The 24,850-nt window shown below is 45.6% G+C and overlaps 1 long non-coding RNA gene and 1 pseudogene across 1 annotated transcript in view; both read left to right on the top strand.

The window, feature by feature from the left end:
• The window catches only part of LOC146425341 (uncharacterized), a 413,168-nt gene that overhangs the window by 118,527 nt on the left and 269,791 nt on the right, over positions 1–24,850 (top strand). The window lies entirely within an intron of this gene.
• On the top strand, positions 882–24,373 carry LOC146425346 (endogenous retrovirus group V member 2 Env polyprotein-like; annotated as a pseudogene).

Here is a 24,850-nt window from a genome sequence, read left to right as displayed (position 1 = left end):
GCTACGCAGTGACCACCACAGAAGTAATTGAGGCAAAGGCCTTGTCTTCAAATGTATCATCACAGAAAGCTGAATTGATCGCTCTGACCAGAGCTCTAGAACTGAGTGAGAGAAAGAAGGTAAACATATGGACTGATTCCAAATATGCCTTCAGTGTTGTTCATGCCCATGGAGCTATTTGGAAGGAACGTGGTCTGCTGACTGCTCAAGGTAATGGCATTAAACATGCAAAACAAATCCTAGCACTCCTGCAGAGCATCTGGAAACCTACAGAAGTAGCTGTCATGCACTGCAAAAGTCATCAAAAGGGGAAGACAACTCCTGAAGTGGGAAATCGCTTTGCTGATGAAATGGCAAGAGGGATAGCAAAAAAAGGCATTTTTGCAGTAGTGCCACAGAAAGAAGTAGATCTGACAGGGTTTGCTCCAAAATATGATCAGAGTGACCAAAAGTTAATTAAATTTCTTAAGGCCGAAATTAAGGAGGGTGAGTGGGCTGTTACACCCATAGGCCAGGTTGTAGTCCCACCCCCGATCCTTTGAGAAATAGCACAAAGAGAACATGAGAGTACACACTGGGGAACAGAAAACCTTTTAAAACATCTAAAGAAAGTAGTGAAAGGGAGAAGAATGACTGATATCATGCAGTCTGTAACAAGCAAGTGTGAAACCTGTTGCAAAAACAACCCTGACACAACCAAAAGAGTAGTTTGGAGTGACCAAGGCAGGGCATCTCCCGGGAGATTACTGGCAAATAGATTTTGCTGAAATGCCATGTAAGGAAGGATACAAATATGTGTTGATACATTCAGTAGATGGCCTGAAGCTTATCCCTGTCACACCAATACAGCAAAAGAGGTAGTAAAAGCCTTGCTCAATCATATAATTCCAAGGTTTGGGATTCCTTTGGGAATGTCATCAGATAGGGGACCACATTTTATTGCAACAGTGGTCGGGGAAGTTAGCAAGATTCTGGGACTTACTTGGGACCTGCACACACCATACAGGCCCCAAGCAAGTGGCAAGGTTGAACGTATGAATGGAACCCTCAAGGCCCAGATTGATAAGATCTGTCAAGAATCATCTATGACATGGATTCAGGCTTTGCCTATAGCCTTATTGAGGGTCCGCATACAAGCAAGGCAGAAGGACAACATAAGTCCCTATGAAATTCTATATGGCAGACCATATCAAGTTCCACACATCCTGGGAGAAATTCACATTAGAGGAAAAACTGATTTACAGGAATACTTAATGGCTTTGAGTTCTACTTTGCAGAAGCTCCAGAGATTCATTGTCCTGTCCAAGCCTATAGGATTGGACATCTCTGTCCACCCGTTTCAGCCTGGAGACTGGGTCTACATCAAGTGGTGGGACAGTGACTCCTTGCAAGCTAAGTGGAAGGGACCATTCCAATACTTGCTGACTACCCTCACTGCTGTCAAGGTTGCTGGGAAAGGACCGTGGATCCACTATTCCAGAGTGAAGAAGGCTTCTGCTCCTGAGACCACTGAGAAGACAGAGACTGATGCAAACCAAGATGATGGTTAAATTGTTCTTTACATGTATGTTGTTTATCCAACTGGTAACCATGACTCAGGGCTCAGCCCAAGAGTTACACAATACTGTGATGCAAAATGTATCCAGAGCTCTTAATATGAACAATTGCTGGATCTGTACCCAGCTACCACCTCTAAATGGGAAGGGAAAATGGTCATTGATTGGTATTGCAATGGAAGAGGAACATACAGAAAGGTAGCAACGAATCGGGCCCAACACCACCTTGCTGCCTGCTATACCCCTGAGTGGCCTGATGGAACATGGGAACTATACAGTTCACTGCGTGCTCATGAATGCTACAGGAAAGGCCTTTCTTTTGTCATATTGTCATAAGACCAACTTCAGAAAAATACTCAACCCAAGATCTGTAACAAAAATGAGGTTGCTGGGATGGAGATTGGCTCTGCCTTTTGGGATGGGGATGTATTGGATATGTGATGATAAGGCCTGGAAAATTCTACCCGTAGATAAAGATCAGGCCTGTGCCCTTGGGGCTGTAATCCCAAATATAACATTTGACCAAATTGAAAAACCACGTAGGAGGGGGAAAAGAACTCTTAATCCCCTCATTGAATGTCCCACAGTTTTCCATAGTTTAGTGAGAACTCTCCTTCCCTCTTATGGAGTAGTTGAACTGAAAAGGGCAATCGTGAATATCTCGAGTGTTATTGAAAATATTGAAAAACATACTGCTGATGCAATTATAGCTTTGCAAGAAGAGGTCCACGGCCTGTCAAGGGCGATGATGCAGTACAGGATAGCTCTCAAATTCCTGCTCGGCGCTCATGAAGGGGTATGTGATATTAACGGCAACTGTTGTTCCTTTGTCGACCAGGATGGGAGAATTAGAGAGGATTTGGAAGAAATTTGGAAGGGAACTCAAATTCTACATGAAGTGGGTTCAAAAAAATTACACCTTGAAATTTGACCATATCTTCCATGCCCTCACTTCCTGGTTGCCAGACTGGGCCTGGATGAAGGAGACATTTATAATAATTGTAATTGTAGCTATTATTTTTGCCATAGCTGGTTGTGTGAACCGATGTTGTAAGTAGTGTAGTTTAGAGACTAGACAAGGTGAAGTCTTGTTAGTCTCTAAAAAGGGGGGAAATGATGTCTGATGGGTTTTTTGTCCTTTCTCTTTATACTCTTTTTATACCCTTTTTATATACTTTATACCCTTTCCCATTCCCTGTACTTTTCACTCCCTGTATCTTAGCCCCACGTTTATAACCCTTGTACTCTAGCCTAGTTCGGAATTCTTTGGGGAAGACAAAACATCCCCACAATCTCAAGAACACGAAGCACCAACCTTGAACGGAGCCTCATCTCTGGAACATGTTTTTGTAAACTAAGTTGTAGCCTCATTTGGGGGGAGATAATTGGAATAAGGGGACAATTACTTCATTTGTTAGGTTTCTTATTGGGGGATTTTAGATAGGTATGCTAATTGGTGAGGTCCATAAAATTGTATACGCGTTGTACCCAGGGGCTTTTTCGTCGTGGTTCCACCTTTGACGATGGTACAGCTGGGATCCTATTAAACCAAGGTAATGCCCTTTTCCCTCTACTGCGGTGTCTGCATCTTATTTTTACCAGCATTTTAGGCATCAGTTAAGCCTGGAGAAGAGAAGGTGATGGTGTTGGAAAATATACTAGTTAAAAATTTTTTTAATGTAACTTTAGTCAGGGGTTTCCTTCACCTTTGCCCCGGGAAAAGGAATTTTAAGTTTCTTTCCAGGGCATTGTTCCACCAGGTGAGGTCTGATGAACTTAACCTCTCAACAGACTGGAAGTAGCACAAAAGATAATGACCATCAACGACCATTAATGGATCATCAGCTCCAAAACTTACCCCTGGCGTGTTCAGAGACACCTGATCCGGGAAAAGAGAGATAAGAAGGAGGACCTAATTAGCATCTGAGGTGAAGAAATCTGGATCCAATAGGAAACCAAATACTAAGAACTATGCAACTTGGAACCAATGAACATTGAACCAATGGATTTCTATGGGTTTTGACTGTGTAAAGTTTGGGGAAAATCTACTAAAATTCATGTGTCATGGAATGATTTTCTCTGCACACCCAGGCTATGTGTGGATGAAATTATTTCTGTTGCACATCCTGGCCAGAACAACATCCTGGCTAGAAATAGAGTAATGCCTTGACTCTCTAATAACTAAAATGTTGTTAGAGGGTTTTTGTTTTTCCTGCAGTTTCGGTGACAATGGGGAGACCTTAGATCACCTTCCAGTACCTAAAGGTGCTACAAGAGAGCTGGAAAGGGACTTTTCACAAGGTGTTACAACCTGTCCCAGTAGGCAAGGATAACCCAAGTTCTTGTTAATAGATCCCTTGGGGTGGATTAGAGTGAAATGACACTGAATGATCAGTATTTGTGAATATATGTATGTTGGGTTTATTTTAGAACAATTTGGTTGCAATGGAAAGCAGGTATGTAGCCATTTTGTTTATTATTTTCTATAGCAATATATCAATATGAAAGCATAAAAATATCCCTTGAAAAAATGTATAAGGGGAAAGAAAGAAAAGAAAGAAAGGAAAGAAAAGAAAGAAAGAAAAGAAAGAAAATACAGAAAATAAATAAAATGGGGGAATGGGATGGGACAGGGATAATGACAGGGGTTAAGTAGAAACATATCACACTTCCATGGGTTCCCACGAAATCTCATGGCTTCCCTCCATCTGGTCTTCTAATTGGTGAGGGTCCCCTGCACCCTGCCAAGAAACTATAGAATTCAATGGATTAATATACATTTTGGGCCAGGTGGGAATGCCCAGGTACCTCCCCTGAGCGGGCTAGGTTTGACACTGTCCTTGCAAGACTCTGGATTTGTTGCATCATCTGCAGTGCTCTGGTGCAGGGTCTGGGGACCCCTTTGGGGAGGGCCTTTGATGCGCCATGACACCCCCTCTGCTGTCTTTCACCTGGATGCGGCTTTTCCCGGGGTGGGGGGCCCCACAGCTGAGCTCCTCTGTACAGTGGAGCATGGGTGTTAACTGCTTCCAACCAGAGGCTTTTTCAACACACACCAAAACCTCTCCTCCTCCCCGCTTATTGTGAGGGTCTTTGCAAGCCTAGCAGCAGATAAGCCTGGAGCTGTGGTCTCCACCCCAAAGGTGTGAGGCTTAATCCTCCCGTGAATGTATTCTTCTCCTCTAGCCCAGACTTGAGTTACTTTATCTTATCTCCATCAATGAGCAGTCCAGGGCCTATGTCAGAAGGCCCATCCAGGGTGTGGTGGTCTTCCATGCGGCTTTTGTTATACAGTTTTGCTATAATAGGCAAAAGTCCTTCATGAAGATGTTTAAGCCATAAACTATGACATTTCAGTCTCTGACACAGGAAAGGGAAAGAACTTCTTGCCTGAGCTAACAAAAAAACCAAGCTAGCCAAGCAAAAATCTCCAGAGTGCATGGCACCCTGGACACCTGGGGAGTGAAGCTTTGAAAAAAATGCCAAAGAGCCCGTCTTCCCCGTCCCCCAGACCCACCTTAAAAATACAGCAACCATTTTTGGGCATAAAGCAGAGGATTAGGGAATAGACTATCATCATAAATCACCCCAAGACACTGTCAGTTTGAAGCCATTCCCCCTTGTCTTAACATTCCATACCCTTGTCCAATGTCCCTCTCCAACTCTCTTGTAGCCCCTTTAGGTACTGGAAGGTGCTTTAAGGTCTCCCTAGCACCTTCTCTTCTCCAGGCTGAACAGCCCCAACTTTCTCAGCCTGTCCATAGCAGAGTTGCTCTAGCCCTCTGAGCATCTTTGTGTCCTCCTCTGGTCTTGCTCCAGCAGGTCCACATCCTGCTTGTTTTGGGGGCCTCAGAGCTGGATGCAGTACCCCAGGTGGGGTCTTCTTATCAGAAGAAGTGGCAGCCATCAGTAGAGAAGCAGCAACCTCTACCTTTGCACACACGTCTCATCTCAACCCTTAAACTCAATAACATAAAAGGAACCTTTTGTGCTGTGAAGCTCCTCCCTACGCCAGCCTTTTCCAGCCTCTCACATGTGGTTTTCACCATGTGTAATGGCATCTTTGAGAAAAATTGACTTCCTGATGTAGAAGACCCATCTCAAGACCGGAGAAAGGATGTGCAACACCCAGAAATTCTCTTGTACTCCTTGTATGCAACACTTGAACACTCTGCTGTGATGTCTGGGTGCCTTTTTTGTCATCTCTCTAGACATGCGTAGTTACAAAGTGACTTTAACATTGCTTTTCATTTTAGTTGTGAAATTACTGTGCTGATATTTATATTGAAGGCGGACAGACCTGTTGTTGCTTGACTCTTGTGCATGCGGAAAGGAGGCACTAGGGGTGAATGGCAGAAAACAGGGAAAGAAAATTCTGTCACACTGACGTTGGCAAATTATCCTTTATTGTGTGAAGGACTAACAAAACCACACTTGAAATCTGCCAAATAGAGAGAGAGACCTTAGAGCAAACACATAATACTGGCATAGAATCAAAGAATCATTTGGGTTGGAAAAGACCTCTAAAATAATCAAGTCCAACCATTAACCCAGCACTTCCAAGCCCACCACTAAACCATGCCCCCAAGTGCCACATCTACATGTCTTTTAAATCCCTCCATAGATGCTGACTCCACCACTGCCCTGGGTAGCCTGTTCCAATGCTTGACAACCCATTTGGTGAAGAAATCTTTCCCTAATATCCAATCTAAACCTTGCCTGGTACAACTTGAGGCCATTTCCTCTTGTCCTATCACTTGTTACTTGGGAGAAGAAACCAACAACTATTAGTTCTTCCAAAGATGTAGGCTTTTCCTACCTATTCTTGGTTTGTTTCTGTATGGCTTTTAGCAGAGAGGCTTCACGTGGGATGTGAGCTGGACATTATTAGAAATAATAACCAACCAAGGTTCAAATGCTCATAGAATTGTGCTGTCTCAGAGAGCAGAGTGAGAATTTTGTCTGTGCAAGATTAGCAAGACTGTGCTTTGTGGCTGCACAGGCCCTTTCTTGAGAACTTTTTCTTTCCCATGCAAAATATGAAAACAATAAGATGGGTTTTTTGTAAATAGTATTTGAACACCTGTTGTTTTTCCAGGTCTGTTTTGATTCAAGACACAGTGTGTTTGGAATTGGGTGTTGTAGTGTAGCTGTTGAACCGCTAGTGGAGTGAAAGAACCAAGCAGGATCACATGTGGCACAAATCTGAATTTATTATTAATTTTTAGAGCTTATATAGACTTTCAAAGGTCATCCGGACTGGGCCAATTCAAAGCCTCCCCCTAGGCCGATTGGCCAGGCTTGAATGGCCTATCTTTCCAGAGACCGTTTTAATAACATGCAATCTTTATCTTTATTTATAAAAACACAGGAAGAAGAAGAGAAAATTCCCATGGGAAAGAGTCTGTGCTGCCACATTGTAGGACTTCAGCCAATCACCCTGGGGGGTAGGACCACTGTCCAATCACCTATGGGTTTTTACCATATATAAGGAGAAATTGCAACAATAAAGCTTCTTCTGCTGCTTTTCATAGGACTGGGTTCGTGTGCTACATTGCTCCATTCCGGGTACAACAGCAACAGTGCTTGAAGTTAACACTTTGGTAATATTTGGGGATGGATGGGGTTGTCAGGCATTGGAAAAGTCTGCCCAGGAAAGTGGTGGACTCACCATCCCTGGAAGGATTTAAAAGACATGTAGATGTGGCACTTGGGTATTAGTTTAGTGGTGGGCTTGGCAGTGCTGTGTTAACAGTTGGATCTGAGAGGACTTTTCCAACCTAAATGGTTTTATGATTCTATTCTATGACTCAGTATTCTAGTCTGAGACCTCAATGCATTTGAAGGTCTGTAGAGATGGTAGTCTGGTAGAATAGCAGTCTGAGATGGATGCTGGTTATCTCGAGCAATGGGTGCCAAGAGGATTGGAGCTGTATTTTCCTGGTTGGTATTAATGTGAGGATTGGTAGAGAAAATGGACATACTCATAAACTGAAGGAGCAAAATAAAATGGCAATATGATATATATTAAATAATATATAAGGTGATATTCTTACATAGTCCAAATATATTCCATGCTGTTATTTTTAAGCTTCTGCCTTGTTGCAGCCAGGCACTCCATATAATTTTATAGTGGAAATGGTAATGAAGGTGTCTTGGTTTGAAAGACAGGTGTCTGCTAAGAGAGGTGGAAACCTCCCTTAGAATAGAGAATGTGAACCCCCCTTCCCTCCGATTTATTTTAACTTTGGAATCAACGGCTTTCAGGCAAAGATATGGGAAAAGGAATAACAGTTCTTTATTAGTATATATAACAGAGTAAACAAGCAACAACAAGACTAGCAACAAAAAACAGAAACCCAGTGGAAGATGTCCCTGGGCTGCCAAGCACTTTCCTGTTTGGTGTCGTCATGGTCACAACCAGCAGGGGCGCTGTTGAGCTCCCAGTTGGGCAGGGCGGGTGCGATGACTCCCGAGCAGCTGCAGGGGGCACTGTGGCGCGAGGTCAGGTCGGTCTCACGTGGTTGGTAATGGCGGGTGGGCTGGGCAGCAGGGGCCGGGCACAGCAGAGAGCTCAGAGCAGCGAGCTGGAGCAGCAGGACTGTCTGACCCGGGCTAGCCAGCAAAGGTGGCAGAAACTTCGCAGTTATGGCAGAAGCTGTGGTGCGTTCTGACCGGCAGGGGGCGGGGGGCAGCGACAGCTGGACTCCGCAATTGTTGCAAAAAACACAGCCGGGCAGGCGCGAGCTTCCGGCGGGGAAAAAGGGTTGAGAGCCCTTGCCTTTTTGCCAAGCAAGAGCTCACCCAGCAAGGAGGAGAAGGCAGTGCACAGCTGGACTTTCCGCGGTCGCAGCCAGAAGCAAGCAGTAGCTTCCCTCTGTCGCCTCTGCTGTCCAGCGAGCAAGTGCTGGTCCCAACAGTCAGAATGCCTCCTCCCCTCACCCTGCCCAGCCACAGCGGCCCCATCCTTTGTCTCTTACAAAAAGAGTTAATGGTTCTTGAGTACCTGGTTGTTGGTTCCCTAGTAACAGGGATGGAGAAAATTCCACCCCCTCCCAACCTTCAAAAGAAGGACATGACTGTACATTTGAAACAGAACCAGAAAAACAAGAGGAGTGGTAGGGAAACAGGATCTTATTCTGCAGCTAGAAAAATTAACATCTGGACAATAGGCAAAAATGACCACAAAGATTGGAATTTAATTTATCACTATGATCATTATTGCTTATAAATGAAAAGCCTCTGCTATAAAAATGTATTCAAATCTGTTGTAAAATCTCCTGTGGGACTAGGACAGGGGCAGGCTGGAAGGGTCAGTTCCAGGGGCAGCCTGTCCCCCTTGCTGCTAGTATTTTCTGCATTTTCTTCTCAGGGGCTTTACAGCCTTGGGTTCCCTGGCAGGTTTAAACACCATAAATGAAATATTTTAATTTTATTTCCTCTCAAAATACACAGATTTGTTATAACGTTCCAGTAATCAAGAAAACAGTAAGAATACACATCTTTCATAGGAGATGGATATTTTGAGGCATACATTGTCCTTCCTTTTCATGTCAAGTTTTGTTGATTTCTTTGGCTATTATACAGAATTCAGTAGGATTCACGGAATGATAAGAAGAAGGAGGTTTCTGTCATCCTCATGATGCTTTTAAGAGTAAGGTGGAGTTAGGAAAGCAGGTGTATTTAAAAGGGATACAGACCAGAGACTTTCAGTTGTGTGCGCTTGTATTGGGTTTGCATGGCCAGGTTTTGGTAGCAGGGGGGCTGCAAGGGTGGCTTCTGTGAGAAGCTGCTGGAAGCTTCCTCCATGTCTGGCCAATGCCAGCTGGCTCCAAGACAGATGTGCTGCTGGCCAAGGCCAAGCCAATCAGAAATGGTGGCAATGCCTCTGTGAAAACACATTTAAGAAAAAGTTATTGCACATCTGTAATTGCAGCCAGAGAAAAACGGGGTGAGAACATGTGAGAGGAACAACTCTGCAGACCCCAAGGTCAGTGGAGAAGGTGAGGCGTGGATTGACTCCACAACTCAAATAGTTATGAAGTAGGTATGCATTTATACCAGCTGGGGTGCATGGGGGGTAGCCCCTCCAAAGGCATGCACACCATCAGCAGCACTTCACTTGGTTTATATTAGGTTACAGGTTACATATGCATAAAGTTACACAATGCTCCTATACATATTCATTACCTACTCCCGCTTCATATTATAATGAGTTCAAAGTTCATTTAAATATGTTCACGCAAGCACAGTGTCACAGATTAATTGTGGGCAAGGGTCCCGAAGATTAATGTGGGATGAAGTTAGTTCACCCTGTTCCCTTGCTCATGCTCCCTTGGTTCTTGGTCCAAGTCCAAGCCTTAGAACTAACTTGTACCAGTTCTGGGGTCCGAGAGCAAGATGTTTGGTTATACTCATTAGTTTTTCTCAATTATTTGACTTTCGTCTCTATATCCTCTCCAATACTAGGTAGGCACAAAATCATTAAGCAAATAATAAATTGTCTTCAGCAAGCAGATCTTAGTAAATCATTATCCAATCTCTAGCCTTCTAAAAATCAGTTAAAATTATTATTATTATTATTATTATCCAACTTCTAGTTTCCCTAAATTAATAAATTCTAGCCCCCCCTAAATCAAAGGAGGGGCAGGAGGTGCTCCAGGTGCCAGAGCTGAGATTCCCCTGCAGCCTGTGGTGAAGATGATGGCAAAACAGCTATTCCCCTACAGCCCATGGAAGACCAGGGGGATGCAGAGATCCACCTGCAGCCCTTGAAGGAGACCCATGATGGAACAGGTGAATGCCCAAAAGAAGGCTGTGACCCTGTGGGAGGCCCATGCTGGAGCAGGCTCCTGGCAGGGTCCTGCAGACTTGTGGAAAGAGGACTGCTGCTTTGTCTCCCGAAAAGCCGCCGGCCGCCAAAAGCAGCAACGAAAAGGCGACCGGTTATGCTGAATACAGCCCGAGAGTGCCGCAGCTGTGACGCACACCGGCGGGTGCTTCGACCGGGGGGAACGGTAGCCTGTTAGGAAAGCGGTAAAGATGAAAGAGGCTTAGGCTTCTGCATTTGGGATTCCAGCAGGTTTATTGTAGGATCGCTGGGGGGGCTTGCAGGGTGGAGAATGAGGGAAAGGACCGGGGTGCCCAGAATCCGAAGCCCAGAAACCTTGAACCCGGTCTTGCACAACGTTTAAAGGAGGGGGGGAACGAGGCGTGTTCAGCCCCGGAGGGCCAATTAGGAAGGGTCTGAGGGAGAAGGGCAGGGTGACAAACCAATAACAGTATTGCAAGGGAAGGTACACAGTTTTTTAACCAATGGGATGTTTCGCTGGGGGAATATTCTGGAACAGAAATCATAAATTTAATAAAGGCGGGGTGTTATATAGGGCTAATCCCTGCAGCAATTCCCCTTTTCCTGTTTACAACAAACGAAAAAATGGGAACGCAATGTAAGGAGCATGGGAGAAAAAAGGGATCTCTGTATAGGGAGGGAATGAAAAAGTTCCATGTTAGGGCTCATCAAACAAAAAATTCAGGGAGATGCAGCACACACTCGGACTGAGGGGAATTTCTGTGGGAAATAAATCTGCCTGTAGAATACCTATCCAGGAATCTGGGTTAATATCTGATTTTTGATCTGACCTTTTCTTTTTTCTTCTTTTCCACGCCACAGTGGAGAGGGTCTTCCAATCTGGTAGATAGTCTCTTTTGGCAAAATGTACCTGTTTTCCTGGAAGGTCTGGAGTGTGTGGTTTCACCCATTTGCTGGGTATCCACCGGGGGCCTGCAGGAGTGGATACACAGGCATACCCTCTACCCCAGGTTACCAAAGGGAAGGGGCCTCTGACTTGTCGGGATTCAGGGTCTTTGATCAGCACCGGTGGCTGCTCTTTTAATTTTGCCCTGGTATCATTGGCAAAATGCCGGAATACAGGGGGGAGCAGGCTCAGCAAAGGAGTTATTTAAAAAATTGATGGTGAATAGAGCCATGCAGAGACACGCAACAGGTGAATTGATCTCTGCTCCTCCTTGCTGCTGAGAAAGGACTCTTTTGATGGTTTGGTGGGCTCGTTCCACAATTGATTGTCCTGTGGGTGAATGAGGGATTCCAGTGGAGTGCCCAATTCCCCATTTCTTAAAAAATTCTCCTAATTGTTTTGAAATATAAGCAGGGGGTTGTCTGTTTTAATTTCTGCTGGCACACCTAGGGTCGAGAAGGCTAAAAGGAAGTGCTTGATGACATCTGTTGCCCTCTCCCCTGAATGTGCTGAGGCATACATGGCTCCTGAAAATGTGTCAATAGAGACATGAACATATTTTTGTCTACCGAATTCTGGAACATGGGTTACATTTGTCTGCCAAAGTTGGCAGCTGTGTAACCCTCTGGGGTTAACTCCCTGGTTGCAGGAGGGAACCTGGTATTTACAGCATGAAGGGCAGGTGCTAACAATGGCCTTGGCTTCCTCTCTGGTCAGCCGAAACATTCTTACAAAGGGCTGAGGTGTTTTGATGGTAAAGCTGATGGCTCAGCTTAGCTTGTTCGAATGTGTCTGGGACTGATGGTTTTATGACCATGGCCGCCAAAGCGTCTGCTTTTTTATTGCCCTCGGCAATTGGGCCTGGCAGGTTGGTGTGAGACCTTACATGCATTACAAAGCATAATTGCTCCTGGTGGGATAGAATTTCTATGAGTTCTGAAAGTAATTAGAATAATTTTAAATTGGATACTTCTTTAAGTACAGAATTTTCTGCTCTAGATACGATTCCAGCAACATAGGCTGAATCTGTGATTAAATTCAGGGGCTTCGGGAACTTTTTTGAAGGCTCTGAAAACTGCTGCTAGCTCTGCAAGTTGAGGAGATCCGGAGACTTCTTCAACATCAGCATCCCACTGCTGTGTTTTGGGATCTTTCCACGTTACCACAGACTTGTGAGAAGACCCGGAGCCATCTGTGAAAACTGTCAGGGCTCCCTTAATAGAGGTGTCTGCTAATTTTGTTTTTTGGATTAATTTAAAATTGGTATTGAACAGTTTGTGTTTTCCGTGGCTAATTTGAATTTTTCCAGAGTATCCCTCTAGAGCAAATTGTAAATTTTCGCCGAATTGCATTAGGTGTTCTAAATAATCAGTTGTGAATGGAGCCTGAATGCATGCAAAGTCCTGGCCTGCCAGGGCACAGAGCCGAGACCTGGCTTTCATAATTACCCTTGATACAAACTCTTGTAATGTTGTTAGGGTTTTGGAAACCTGGTGAGGCAGAAAGACCCACTCGATGATCAGTAGTGGATCTTTCAGCTCACTGTCCCACTGATAGATCAGTCTGTGTATGTATTGTTTTTCCTCCAAGATGATGAGCTGGTATGGGAGTCATGGGTCAACTCTGTGTGCCTGTCTCTGGGTCATGGCATCTTGTATATGTACGATGCATTCACGGGCCTCTGGCATCAGGGAGCGGGGGGAGTCTAAATCCTCGCTGCCGCGCTCTAGGTTGAACAGGGGGGCTAGATCTTCTGATGAGATCCCCAGCAGTGGGCGAACCCAGTTAATGGACCCGCAGAGTTGATGGAGTTCTTGCAAGGTCTTTGGATTGTCTTGGATGGAAAGCTGCTGGGGTACGATAGTTTGTTCCCTGATTACCAGGCCGAGGTACTTAGCAGGGCAAGAGCGCTGTATTTTTTCTGGATGTATCTGAAACTCTGCTGTGGCTAGCACAGGTCTTTCCCATGAGAATTCCTTTTGTGTTTTATAAATAAAGATAAAGTTTGGATGTTATTAAAAACAGTGTCCCAAGACTTGGACGGTGCAGGCCTGGCCAATCAGGCCTAGGGGGAGGCTTCTGACTGACCAATCTGGGTGACCTTTGAAAACTCTATATATATGATGAAATCAAAACAATAAAGGTCTTCTTGCCACTGAGAACTGGATTCTTCTCTCTGCTAGCGGCTCAACAGCGACACTCTGCTTCTTGGAGAACTTGAAAAGTTAGTGATAGAGTAACATTTAAACGTTCATTATCAGGCACACAAATGAGGATGTCGTCCATATAATGGTACAGCATCACTCCTGGGGATTGCTGGCGGACTGGGGTGAGAACTTTGGCTACATACCATTGACATATGGTGGGGCTGTTTTTCATGCCTTGCGGCAGAACTGTCCAATGGTACCTGCGCATAGGGGCTTCATGGTTTAAAGATGGCACTGAAAAAGCAAATCTAGGGACATCTTCAGGATGAATGGGGATGTGGAAGAAGCAATCTTTGATGTCTATTACTGCTAGCTTCCACTCCCGGGGGAGCATGGTCGCTGATGGCATTCTGGGCTGCAGAGGCCCCATGTCCTCAATAACTTCATTGATTTTACGGAGGTTGTGGAGAAGCCTCCATTCATTTTTATTAGGTTTTCGGATAACAAAAATGGGGGAGTTCCAAGGGCTATTAGTTGGTATAATATGGCCCTTGGCTAGCTGATCCTCTACAAGGGACTCGAGAGCGCTTAATTTATCATTTGAAAGGGGCTGCTGGTCTATCCACACGGGTGTTTCACTAAGCCAATTTAAGCATGGGGTAGTGTGCTCACCAGTGGCCACAGCTAAAAATCTGACTTTAGAGATGGGATATGAATTTGAGTCCCCCATTGAGACAAGGTGTCTCTGCCCCAAAGGTTGAATGAGGCATCCATTACCAGCGGCTCGACTTGGGCTGGTATGCCATCAGGACTTACGATGACGATGCTCTCTGCACTTTGTTGTGCAGAGGAATGCCCCCCCACCCCACTGATGGATTGTGTGGTGTTTTGCAAGAGCCAATGTGAAGGCTCCACGCTCTTAGAAATGATAGTAACATCTGCCCCAGTATCGATTAGCCCCCTTACTGATGTAGATGTGTCTTGGTTTGATAACACGCAAGTGGCATAAGGCCTCTGTGAATGAACCTGCTCAGTCCACCAGGCGTGTAACGAATTAAAAGTGTCCAGTCTATTGTCCTTCAGTGACGTCGTTACCGTGAGCTGGTTTGATGAGGCAGCAACGTTACTTGTGTCTACACGCGATGTCCCTCCACACTCTTCAATCAGTTTTTTGGCTGGGTTCCTGTGGTGTGAGGTGGAATCCAAGCCAGTTGAGCAGGAGGTGGCGGCGCTGGGAATGCACAGGCAGGAGATGGTGGCTGCTGCGCTGGTCCTGGCTGGTAGGCTTGGTTGGTATATGTCGGGTATGATGGCATCTGCTCTGCAGGCACATAACTCACAGAACTGTCATTAGTAGATAGTGGGGACACAGGGCAAAATCTGGCTATGTGACCAGGTTGCTTACACCAGTATGTCTTGGTTTGAAAGACAGGTGTCTGCCAAGAGAGGTTGAACCCTCCCCTAGAACAGAGAATGTGATTTTTCTTCCCCTCCTCCCTCCGAATTATTTAATTTTGTAAATCAAGGGCTTTCAGGCAAAGGCATGGAAAAAAAAGAAACATCAGCTCTTTACTAGTATCTATAAACAAACAATAACAATAATAGCAAACCACAACTAGAACCAGAAAACCAAACAGCAGATAACGTGAGCTGCTGAGTCTTCTCCCGTGTGGTGCAATCACGGTTGCAAGCAGCAGGGGCGCTGTTGAGCTCCCGGCCGGGCAGGGCAGGCGCGATGACTCCCAAGCGGCTGCAGGTGGCGCTGTGGCGCAGGGTCAGGTCAGCGTCCGGCAGCCGCAACGGCGGACAGGCTGAGAAACACGCAGGGCAGCGAAACAGCTCGCAGCAGCGAGAAAGCAGGGCAGCAGGGGCGGGCGCTGGCTCACTCTCTCTCCCCGGCCAGCGAGAATTTCTGCAGTCACAGCAGACGCCGCGGTCTCGTGCGGCAGAGGGGGGGGCAGGCAGCAGGGGCCACGGGACTCTCCCGGCAGCAGCCACGAGGGAACGCAGCCCGGGGGGGAAAAACGTGCCCTTCCCCGTGAGGAGAAAGGTTGAATCAAAGCTCACCCAGCCAGGAGAAGAGAAAAAACAGGGCACAGCTGGATCCGCTCTGGTCCAAGGCGAAGAGCAGAGAAAGAGCAGCCTCTCCTCTCAGCATCCGAACCACGAGAGCCAGTTCCAAGGGCTGGCTCTACCCTTACCCTGCCCTGCCCAAAGTCCAGCTTTTGTCTTTTACAAAAGACTTGATCGCTCTAAACATCTAACTATTTGTTGCTTAGTAACAGGAATGGGAAGAAATTCTCAACCCCCGACAAGTAACAGATAATAGGGGTAGCAGGAGGTTTGGGTGGCTTTCTTTGGTTCACAGGGAAAGCTTTAGAAGGGGTATTTGAATTTAGGTCTATAGGAACACGCATGCAGGCATTGATGAACCTGTTAACGGTGAGTGGAGGAGTAGGAAGGAGAGCTCTGATAATTTGTTTACAACGATCGTTTGCATTAAGCATAGCGCTTTTTAACAAAACTTGCTCCTGGGTCTCCTCTCCCATGAATTGTCTTTCAATGGCGATAGTAAACCGATCAATAAACTCGACAAACGTCTCATTAGGGTGTTGTGTGATGGAGGTATAAGGTAAAAATGATGTAGAACTAGTGGGGACAAGCTTTAGGGCTTGTTTTGCAGCTTTGGCTAAATCAGATAACACAGAGGGGGATAAAGCAGCAATTTGATCGAGTGGCTTTTTCCAGTTTCCTTCCCCACACAAGCAGTCAAGTGTCAAATTCTGACACTCAGGGTTCCCTTTGTATAAGCTAATTAGAGCCTGAGCTCTCTCCTTCCAGGCTTCTTCCCACATCCTATATTGGGCATTTGTTAATATACTCTGTATAATTGCTTTGATATCGTGGGGGCACTTTGCTTCGGATGCTAACATTGTTTGTAAAAAAGATTGAAAATATACAGAATCTTTCCCATGTTCTTTTGCTGCTTTACACAACTCTTTCATCTCGCTGAATGGAATTTCCTGCCAGCTCACAGCATTCGGTTGGCTAAGGTGATTATGCTGTGAGGGAAGGCTGGTGCCCTCCTGGCTATGATGTGCTGGCGCAGGAAATATACTCCCCCCCCCGCAGCATCACTTCCGGCCCCGGCAGGTGACGCAGTGTTGGAACCCGAGCTGGGGAACTCAAGGGTGGGGCTTTCCCTAGCTGCCGCCCCGCCCCCTGATGTAATAGGGGCGGGGAATGACGACACTGAGGGAGGAGGGTTTGGGGGCGGTGCCGAAGTGGAAGGGCTTGTGGCGGGAAAGCGAAAGGGATTATGGGGAGAAGAAGCTGTCCCGAGGGGTTGCTAGAAACTATTTGGAGTCGACAAATGGTCGGCGCCATGTTGGTTTAGTCCAGTAAAGGGAGAAGGGGAGGAGAAAGAGGGCGAGGTGAAGGGGTTTGGGATAGACGAATGAGCAGGTTGCGCAGTCCTGCTCAGACAAGGAGAGGGGGAGGACAAGGAAGCACCCTGTAGCTGGTGGCAGTCAGGCATCTGGTGACGGGGTGCAGTTTCTTGTTCCTCCCTGAAAGGGTTAGAGGGATGAAGGGACTGAGGGAGTTATAAATTAGGTCTCAATAATCAATCAGAGACAATGTCCAATTAAGTATAATTTGATTTATTTAAAGCAAGCGAGTAGTGAGCAAAGCAGCGCTGGGCGGCCGGAGAGTCTGTGCTCTGCCCACGACACCGCACCGAGACAGTCAGAGCCCCCCAATTGTGAAAAACAAGGTTCACTCTCCTGTTAGGATTAAAAAGGTTTAATAAAGGACAATAGGGGACAGATAAAAGCAAAAGGTCAGCGCTAGGTGCTTTGGCATTCAGCCAAAAAAGCACACCTGGTATGGACAGAGATACCCTTTACATACTCTTCAGCCTAATGCATATTCATAAACAGTTATACATATTCATATTTTTCTCCAAACTATTTTGCATGTTCTGGGAACTGATCCGCCTCCTGGGAGCATGCGCAGTCGTCTGTCATTGATCCTGTTATCACTCCCAGATTGTGGTTCCTGCAGGTGACAGGTGCTGATAGTTGGAGTGTCAGAGGCAGGGTCCATTCGTGGGATGTTATCCAGTTCAAGCAGACAGTTCAAGCATTCTAATAAAACTATAACAGCCATTTTACTACTATTAAACTCAGCTAGTACTAGAAAGAAAGACCTTAGTCATCATTACACAGCAATTTTTCACAACCAGGCTACTTCTATAAGAAAAGAATTAAAACAATACACATAGTATCCATTGTAATATTTGTGAAAAGCCAACATTATGACATGTATTTATCACAATTCCTCCTCTTTTTCTTTTTACAAATCATTTGGCTTGATCAGTAATTCTTGGTTTTTTATCTCTACCATTCACTCATTTCTTTCACAAATCAACTTTGCTTCTTTAAAGGGGTCCTTTTTATTATTTTGTTTCTTTAACACTATGATCTTTTGTGCCGTTCTGGATCTAGCCAATTTTGGGTCTATAGGCATAGTAACTAATTACATACTTTGGATTACATTGGTGATTAGCCGAATAAAACAGGGGATCAGGCAAGGAAGAAATATCAAACCAGCTGTTGCACATAAAAGGAAGAAGCTTAGCTTTTTACACCATTTAATTCCCAGTAAATTATCCGTTACTAATTTTATATTTTTTACAGGGAGTATTTCCTACCTCGCTAAGGAAGTTTTCCCCAGTACGCTATAGGCACTCTTCCCCTATCACTATTGAACTTAAAATCTACCCTTCTGGCTGGTTTTCTCTTTTCATATTTTTTCGGTTCCATTTAAGAAGTTCTACAGGGCTTAGGCTACTGCCCTTCCAGGGCCATTCCTCTGTCATTAAAGCCCCACCACAGACTCAACAGTTGGTAATGTTTAATTCTTTACTTATTCTTTACCCTAATTCTACAAACAGGTTTTTCCCTGCTCTTGAGATTTCTATTTCTTTTTCTAATTGTTGTTTGAGTTTTATATACAAATCCTGGTGTAGGGTTGATACAGGTTGGGATTGCTGGGTTGGTTTCACTTTTTTTTTGTTTACTATTTGTTTCTTTACTAAATCTTGGACCCGGTTACTAAGGGCAAAAGTGAAGCAAACCCATTTTTCCCCTTTTGGACATTTTTCTCCTAACTTACTACTACTTCTTAAATTTTCCGCAATCCAGTATCTTTTCCCTTTCTGTGTGCAAGTACTTAATTTGGATGGATCATAGCATTGGTTCCTAACATGAGTATGGGTAATAAGAAAGGAACCTCGGGTTCTTTCCCAGTAAAGTGTCCGGTAGCATTTGCGACACGATTTTGCTTGTATCCCATAAGGGAAAAGGCAAAGAATGAGTGACATGAGGAGGAATAATAGAGGTCCGGTATGGCTTATACCCCCACCTCCCATGCCTATGGGGTTGCTGCCCATAGCAGGGGTGTATAATCTTCTCGGTGGCGAGTACAGTGGTCAATCCGGTCTTGCCCTCTATTTCCTTGTCACTTCTTCCTTATTAATTTCTAAGCAAATCACCTCTGACACTTTTTAACTGTGGTTTCCCATTGTTCTTCAGGTACTTCTCATTCAACAGGTACTCGTAATTCCCTCCCACAGAGCAAAGTTATTATTTGAGTTAACCCTAGTTCTGTCTGGATAGGGAGTGAATTTCGCCCTTGACACTTCATGCAATGAGCTCGCTGTTTTTGTGAATTACAATACCAGTTTTTTCCACAATGTATGCATTTACATTTAACCCAGCTAGCATGTCTGTGGCTCGCACAGGTCTTTCCCATGAGAATTCTTTTTGTGTTTCATAAACAAAGATAAAGTTTGGATGTTTTTTAAAACAGTGTCCCAAGATTTGGACAGCTCAGGCCTGGCCAATCAGGCCTAGGGGGAGGTCTCAGGCTGACCAATCTGGGCGACCTCTGAAAAAACTATATATATATTGAAATCAAAACAATAAAGGCTTTTTTCCTTCTTGCCACTGAGAACTGGGTTCTTTTCTCTGCTAGTGGCTCAACAGCGACACACGTCCAGTATTGGGATGAACCAAACAAGGTATGTGGTATGGTACTGATGGAGGTTGTAATATCTCTTCTTTATACAAGTCACAGGCTAAAGCAAAAACATGAGGACCCTCTGCCCAAAACAGTCCTGAACTTCCGGTTTGGGGTGGAAGTATTCCTCCCAAGGGGGTATCGGAGGCTCCTCAAAACTTGTCCAGGTGGCACTTGGAACCACTGATATAAACTTGGTCTCACTTCCCAGTTAGGTGTGATCCTCAGTACATTCTCTGGATCATTTGGGTCTTCTCAGTTCATTACTACCCAGTCTTTGCTTAAGAGTCAACTTGGTATCAGCCGGCTTAGAGGTTATAGTCCATTCCTTAGGTTCTTCCACAGGTCCTTTGATCCTGCTGGCGTGGATCCACCCTCTTTCTCTGGTCTAGACCGCTGCTTTGGTTGTCAGTAATACCCGAAAAGGACCTTCCGATTGTGGAGTTAAAGATTGCTCTTTCTATATTTTCACCAGCACCCATTCTCCTGGATGGATATTATGGATTTTAAATTCTAAGGGTGTGGTTTGAGGGATTATCCCTTTCAACCTCAAATTTTCAAGTGTTTTTGCAATTGTGATGACATATTTTCTAACACTCATTTCTCCCATTTCATAAGTAGCAGTTTCATGTTGGGTGGTCAGAAAGGGTAGCCCGAACATCATCTCATAAGGTGACACTCCCAGGTCTGACCTGGGTTGTGTTTGGATTCTCAACAGAGCCAATGGTAAACATTTTATTTAGGACATTTGTGTTTTAATCATCAGTTCTGTTAAAGTGTTTTTCTCTTTTTTTTTTCTTTTTTTTTTTTTAAAGTCTGGTTCATTCTCTCTAACCTACCCAAAATTTGTGGGTGCCACAGGGTATGTAATTCCCATTTTATTCCCAAGGCTTGAGTTATCTGCTGAAATACTCTTGATGTAAAATGTGTCCCCCTATCTGAGTCTATTCTATTAACCATTCCATACTTGGGAATAATTTGTTCCATAAGGGTTTTACATACTACATTAGCTGTAGCTCTGACAGTAGGGACTGCTTCTACCCAATGAGTCAAATGGTCTATTATTACCAATAGAAACTTCCACCTCTGTACTTGGGGAAGTTTAGTAAAGTTTACGTGGATACTCTTGAATGGTTTCAGAGCTAATTCATGACCCCCTGGGGTCATTTTCTCATTACTTTTTTATTTACTTTCTGGCAAGTTATGCATTTTTCAGTTACTTGTTTTGCCACTCCAAAGACCCCAAATACATCCATAATTCCTTAAAAAATGATCACACAATGCCTGAGTACCCCAATGAGTATTTTGATGCATATTTTCTAATGTTTTTCTAGTCAGTGGCTTATTAAGCAACTGCTTCCCATCAGAAAGCCTCCACTTCCCAGACTGATCTTGAATTTTACAGCTTGAGTATATCTTTCAATCTATAATCTACAGTATCTCAATAATTCAAGTAATTTTCTTACTTCCTTCTTTGAAGAAGGAGGGGGGAGAGATAAAATCCCTGCAATCCTCTCAGGATTTAGCTTTTGGTTGCCTTTACTTATCCCTCTGATTATTAAATTACGATAATCAATTATATGCCCCCTCCCTGCCTCCTCGTTGTGATTCCAGTTAGGAGGTGCTATTGGCATCTTCTGGTCTCCTGGGGGACTTTGTATATTATCTTTTTTCTCAAATTCTCATTCCAGCAGCTCTAATCATCTGCCTCTCTTCTTGGGAAAATATAATACTCATTATATCTCTTCCCAAGTATAAATATTGGGGCTTAAAAATTGATCTAATGTCTCAGCTACACCTATGGGATCCTTTAATAACCCTTTAATTTCTTTCTTAAAATTTCTGTCCTCGGAGGAGGTCAGAGGGGCATTTACGAAACTTATGCCCCTTTGTACTCCCCTCATGGGGACTTCTCGTAAGGGAAATAAGTTAATTTCATGACCCCTCCCTTTCTGCTCTTCAATCCCCATAACCTTAGAGGAGAGGGACCCTTTTCCCTTGTTTAGGAGTAGTGGCAGGGGAGGGATTATTAAGCTGCCTTTGAGTCCTGACTGAGTTTCTTCGGAAGAGGCAGCTGAGTGTTCCAGGGTCATAGAGTTGGAGCCGGAAGTGGATAGGGCAGCCGGCGGAAACGGAACTACGGCGGGGCGGAAGTAATTTTTACTCCTCTGGTAGCCATGTGGGTAGGAGTGCCGGCTAGAGCTGGGCCGGCCCGGGTCTACCACGAGGGCCCCCAGCGTGGATGCAGTAGGATCGGGGGCATAGAGTAGGGCACCCGGCTGAAGCGGGGCCGCCGCGTGCCCGGGAGCCATGGCATTTAAGCCCGGCGGGACTCCGGCATGTCTGGCTGCTGGAGGCAGAGCAGCGCCCGCCGCACCCTGCACAAACAGTGGTGAGGGTGACTCCGGGGGATTCCAATTTTTCCTTTCTCCCTTTTTTCCTGAACCTATTTTACTCTCTTTTTGTCCCATTTTTCCTTTTCCTCCCTGGCCCCTTTCTTTGTTCTCACCCACACCTCTACCTCCTTTATAGCACAAAAAAACCCTCCTTTCCTGTATATTATATCCACCTATTTTCAAATACTAGAGTTTAAATTAATCATGTTTTTCCATTCATTCACATTCTCCCACCTTTATTTTCTTATTTCATTTTCACTCACAACAATACAATAATAAAGCAATTTTTACTTTTTAACTGATTCCTCACAGATTCTGTGTTTTAAATAAAATGGTAAACTCTCAAATATGGTCCTTCAGTCCCAGATTCTCTTGGGTCTGCTATCCCACACTTCCCATCCAGAGTACTTTTTTTCTAGTTTTTGTATGGGTTTTACCCTCAATCTGGCAATTTTTCCCTTACTTGGAATTTGGGGACTTTTACTCTCGTCCCCTGTCTCTCAGTAGATTTCTACTAGGAAACTCCGGGTTCCTTTTTCCTAGGGGGTCCAACCCCCCCTGGGGACCTCTTCCCAGTTAGCCCTCCTAGTAAACTTTACTAGGAAATTCCTGGCTCCTTTTTTTTTCCTAGGGGTCCAACCCCTCCCTGGGACCCCGTCCCAGTTACCCTGGGGGATCTTTCACTCCTTTTTCCTTATGCTTCGTCTCCTTCCTGGCCGTGTTTCTTGCGAAACAGCGGAACCGCAGTATCAGAGACCCCTCACTCGCTTCGCAAGTCTGGTAGCCAGCCTGCGTCTCACACACACACACACACACAGTCAATCCCCTGTATCCGCCCCTTCCCAGAAAATACTCACAATCCGTGTTTTCTGTCAGAATCTTCGTGCACAAAAAATTTGTGGGGCTTCCCTGCCGCGGCTTTTTATGGAGCCTTCCCTCTTTCTTTTGCTTTTATTCGTCCCTTCTTGTTCACGGGATTCCAACCTGCTACCTGCCGGCTCCCGCTGGAAGAAACAGAGCGGGCCGCCGAACTCGGCGGGGGTACCCTCCCCCGATCAGAGTCTCCCAGGGTCTCGGAGGCGAGGTGTTTCATCCCGGACGAGCCCCCAATTGTGAAAAACAAGGTTCACTCTCCTGTTAGGATTAAAAAGGTTTAATAAAGGACAATAGGGGACAGATAAAAGCAAAAGGTCAGCGCTAGGTGCTTTGGCATTCAGCCAAAAAAGCACACCTGGTATGGACAGAGATACCCTTTACATACTCTTCAGCCTAATGCATATTCATAAACAGTTATACATATTCATATTTTTCTCCAAACTATTTTGCATGTTCTGGGAACTGATCCGCCTCCTGGGAGCATGCGCAGTCGTCTGTCATTGATCCTGTTATCACTCCCAGATTGTGGTTCCTGCAGGTGACAGGTGCTGATAGTTGGAGTGTCAGAGGCAGGGTCCATTCGTGGGATGTTATCCAGTTCAAGCAGACAGTTCAAGCATTCTAATAAAACTATAACAGCCATTTTACTACTATTAAACTCAGCTAGTACTAGAAAGAAAGACCTTAGTCATCATTACACAGCAATTTTTCACAACCAGGCTACTTCTATAAGAAAAGAATTACAATACACATAGTATCCATTGTAATATTTGCAAAAAGCCAACATTATGACATGTATTTATCACACCTTTTTATGCAGTCTCTATTTTCTGGCCACGTATAGCTTCCGGAGTTGGTGCCTGCATTGTAGTATTGCTTGTGGGGTCTTCTTCTGCCCTTCGGTGGTCGTGGGGAGGCAGACTCCTTTCTCACACGTCCGCAGTGCCCCCCCCCCCCCATGCGAATTTCTACAAGCAGCCCACTCCTAGCAAATACAGGATACAGGATGTGCAGGATAGGGGCCCCCTTCCTTCTTTTATTCGGCTTTGTGAACTAACAGGATGTCTCGATAGGGTGTGCAGGGTTGGTGCCCCTCTTCCTCTTTCTTGCGGTTTTGCGAACCAAGTTTTACTTATCACAAGGGGAAGGAAGGTCTGAAGGGGAATGCGGGGGGTCCGAGGAAGGGGGAGGAACTGAAGCGGGGGGGTTAATGTACACCTCTGTTGGAGGATTAGGCAGCCTGGAATTTCCACGACCCGTGCTGGCCAACCCCCAGAGTTCTACCCCTGCCGCACTGAGAAATGAAGACATTAAAACTGAAGGGGCTGGGGAACAGCGGGCCCTCTCTCCACTTATTGGTCCCTAAGGGCCACCCATGGATCCCTACTCTCTCAGGGGACCGGCGGGAGAAATCCCCTCCCCACTCCGGTGCCGAGATGCTTACCCTAACTCGACAGCTTCCCTGCAGCTGTCTCCCGCGGGCTGACGGCTGATCTCCGCTCTTTTCAGTACAGCACGGATGTCACACGGCTCCAGCAGCAACAAAATTCAGCTAACGGCAGGTATTCCCAACTGCTAACGGGGACTTTTCAAGAGTCTCTCCCGGGTTCCCCGGGAACGCTACACACGCTCACAAAACGTCCGCTTCACAGCAGAGATGGTATCGCAGTGTTTACAGCACCAGGGCAGTGCGGGCTCTCTCCGGCACTGCGCTTAGAACGGCGTGGGGCTTCGCTAAGATGGCGGCGCGCAGAGCGGGGCGGGGGCGGCTTCTCGTCGGTGGCGCGGTTTCTCTGGAGAGTGCGGTCCGCTGGACACTCGGCTCCGCGGGTAGCAAGGCAGCGGGCACAGGAGCGGCTGCCGCGTGGAGAGATCGGCGCTGCTGTTTCCGCGGTGGTGAGGATTCGTCGTCACGGCGAAGCTGCACGGGACGGGTCACACCGGCTTCGGGGTGTTCAGCAGGTCCTCGTTTCCCGGCCAACGCACCATATGCTGCTTTGTCTCCCGAAAAGCCGCCGGCCGCCAAAAGCAGC

Source organism: Lichenostomus cassidix, chromosome W (genome assembly GCF_008360975.1).
Source record: "Lichenostomus cassidix isolate B80296 chromosome W, HeHo_3.0, whole genome shotgun sequence".
Taxonomy (NCBI): domain Eukaryota; kingdom Metazoa; phylum Chordata; class Aves; order Passeriformes; family Meliphagidae; genus Lichenostomus; species Lichenostomus cassidix.
The sequence above is the reverse complement of the archived record's forward strand: the minus strand, read 5'-3'. Positions and strand labels throughout refer to the sequence as shown.